At 48.4% G+C, this 3,344-nt stretch overlaps 1 pseudogene; it reads left to right on the top strand.

Moving 5' to 3' along the window:
* The first annotated feature begins 799 nt into the window (after positions 1-799).
* Positions 800-2,310, top strand: LOC129631843 (UDP-glucuronic acid decarboxylase 1-like; annotated as a pseudogene).
* The last annotated feature ends 1,034 nt before the right edge of the window (positions 2,311-3,344 follow it).

The following is a 3,344-nucleotide window of genomic DNA, read 5'->3' as shown; positions in this document are numbered from 1 at the left end:
TCTGGGGCACTGGTTTAGTTGCCTCTCAGCAGGTGGGATCTTAGTTGCCCGTCCAGGGATCAAACCTGTGTCCCTGCATTTCAAGGTGAATTATTAACCACTGGACTGCTAGGGAAGTCCTTGTTTTAAGTTTTACCAGACACTTTTGAAAGAGAACCACCATTTACATTGGGCTTCCCTTGTGGCTCAGATGGTAAAAAAATCCGCCTGCAGTGCAGGAGACTCGGGTTCGATCCCTGGGTCAGGAAGATCCCCTGGAGAAGGGCATGACAACACTCTCCAATATTCTTTCCTGGAGAATCCCATGGACAGAGGCGCTTGGCGGGCTACAGTCCATACAGTTGCAAAGAGTCAGACACGACTGAGTGACTAAGCACAGCACAGCACCGTTTACATTTACCACACTTCCGAGGCCATCAAATGGTGTGCAGCCCTGGGCCTGCAGCTGGCCCTGGCTTATAACCCTTGAGGCAACCGTGGCAGCAAACATCGATTATTACTCAACTCAAAGAAAGCCCAGTGCCACTAGGCATCTAGTGCTAAAGAGAGCTTTCCCCAAACTCTCAGAGGCCAGATGGCATTGTTCCTCCTTGGGTTGGGTCCAAGCACGGTTCTGGGGCAATTTAGAGATGGAAATGAAAATAGCCAGACTGTAGTAACAGCCCAGGGAGCCCTGGGTTGGGGGTTGGACCTTTTGTCTTTGTATTCAGACTTTTTGTCTGAGCCCTTTCCCCCAGCTATGTCAGTTTTTTCCATCTGTAAAATCTGTACCATCTGGGGCCACAGCGCATGGCCTGGGATGCTGAGCCAGCCGCTGCTTTGCCTCGCGTCCGCTGTCAGCTGCAGGAGGACGAAGCTGCTGCTGTGCATCGCACTGCTCACCTTCGTGGCCTCTGTTTGGGACAACTTGGTTAACATGAGGCCCATTCAGGAAAACGGGGAGCTCAGAATTGAGAGCAGGCTTGACAAGATAATTGAACCACTGAGGGAGAAAATCAGAGATTTGGAAAAGAGCTTCACCCAGAAATACTCGCCAGTAAAATTTTTATTAGAAAAGGACTGTAAAAGAATTTTGGTAACTGGGGGCATGGGCTTTGTGGGTTCCCACCTCATGGACAAGCTCATGATGGATGGTCACAAAGTGACCGTGGTGGACAACTTCTTCATGGGCAGGAAGAGGAACATGGAGCACTGGATCGGCCATGAGAACTTTGAGCTGATCAACCATGACATGTTGGAGCAGCTGTACGTTGAAGTGGACCAGATCTACCACCTGGCCTCTCCTGCCTCCCCTCCCAATTACATGTACAACCCCTTCAAGACACTAAAGACCAACACCGTTCGGACACTGAACATTCTGGGGCTGGCAAAGCGAGTTGGGGCCCGTCTATTCCTGGCCTCCACCTCAGAGGTGTGCAGAGACCCTGAAGTCCACCCACAAACCGAGGATTACTGGGGCTGCGTGAATCCCATAGGACCCTGCCCCCGCTGCCGCTAAGTTGCCTCAGTCGTGTCCAACTCTGTGCGACCCCATAGACGGCAGCCCACCAGGCTTCCCCGTCCCTGGGATTCTCCAGGCAAGAACACTGGAGTGGGTTGCCATTTCCTTCTCCAATGCATGAAAGCGAAAAGTGAAAGTGAAGTTGCTCAGTCGTGTCCGACTCTTCGCGACCCCATGGACTGCAGCCTACCAGGCTCCTCCGTCCATGGGATTTTCTAGGCAAAAGTACTGGAGTGGGGTGCCATCGCCTTCTCCGATAGAACCCTGAGCCTACTACAACAAAGGGAGCGAGTCGCGGAGATGTGCTACGCTTGCATGAAGCAGGAGGGCGTGGCGGTGCACTAGCCAGGATCTTCAACACCTTCGGGCCCCGAATGCACATGAATGATGGCCGGATGGTCAGCAACTTCATCCTGCAGGCGCTGCAGGGGGAACCTGGGGCCTTCCGGTACGTTAGTGACCTGGTGAACCGCCTCGTGGCGCTCACGAACAGCAGCGTCAGCAGCCCCGTCAACCTGGAGAACTCGGAAGAACACACCATCCTAGAATTTGCTCAGGTCATCAAAACCCTGTTGGCAGTGGGAGTAAAATTCAGTTTCTTTCTGAAGCCCAGGACGAAAAGGAAAAGGAAACCAGACATCAAGAAAGCGAAGCTGATGCTGGGTTTGGAGCCCGTGGTCCCGCGGGAGGAAGGGTTAAACAAAGCCATCTTCTACTTCCGGAAAGAACTCGAGTCCCATGCAAATAACCAGTACATCCCCAAACCAAAGCCAGCAAGGATGAAAACAGGACAGGCAAGCCATAACTGAAAACCTCATCTTTCGGGACCGTAGATGCCCTATTTCACACTTGACAGGAATTCTTTTTTTTTTTTTAAAGAAAGACTAACTAGAACAGGTGTTATGAAGACAAAACTGGAATTCATACTGAAGCTTGCTTTAAGAAATGGATGTGCCTAAAATCTCCCCTAAAAAAACTGCAGATTGTGCCTTGCACTTTTGAAAATCTTTTTATGTAAAAGAGTGCCGATGCATCTCTGCACATTTTCAAGTTTTTTTATCTTACTGTGAGAGCCTATGTCGTGACTGTCGTCGGCAGTTTTATTTACTGGTTTCTTTGTGAAGCTGAAAAGAAACATTAAATGATGTGAAAATGCCGATTTATTTATGAAGTGGGTACTTATAAATGAGACGCTCTTCTGTGCATAGAGGAGAAAGAGCAGACCAGGAGTAATGTCAGGTGGGTGGCATACCACATTAACTCTCAGGCAGAGAAAAGAATTCTGCTCGAGAGCTTTGTGATGTTTCTTCTAATGCAGAATGTTTGCAAGGTCTAGTTTTTAGTTGCAAACTTTGAAATGTTTTTGTTGGTTATCACAATTAAGGATATTTGAAATCACTACTATGTCATGCTGCATATGGGGGTGGGGTGGGTGGGATGAAGTTAATATTCTTGGTTAACCATGGTTAAATATACTATTTTAATAAAATATTGGGAAAAGTATGTACCATCTGTATAATGGTGCAGATGGTCTCTGAGGGCTGTTATTGTCCCACTAGTCTGTAATTAAAAAATATATATATATAATTTTATTATTTTATTTTATTTTTGAGTGTGCTGTTCGTGCTTTTCTCTAGTTGTGTGAGTGGGGGCTACAGTCTAGTGGCGGTGCAAGGGCTTCTCATTGTGGTGGCTTCTCTTGTTGTGGAGCGTGGGCTCTAGGCACTTGGGCTTCAGGAGTTGAAGCACATGGGCTCTAGAACACAGGCTCAATAGTTGTGGCACATGGGCTTAGTTGCTCTGTGGTATATGGGATCTTCCCAGATCGGGGATCGAACTCGTG

This window comes from Bubalus kerabau, chromosome 17, assembly GCF_029407905.1.
Source record: "Bubalus kerabau isolate K-KA32 ecotype Philippines breed swamp buffalo chromosome 17, PCC_UOA_SB_1v2, whole genome shotgun sequence".
NCBI classification, from domain to species: domain Eukaryota; kingdom Metazoa; phylum Chordata; class Mammalia; order Artiodactyla; family Bovidae; genus Bubalus; species Bubalus kerabau.
Note: the sequence above shows the minus strand (reverse complement) of the source record. Positions and strands in the feature narration are given on the sequence as shown.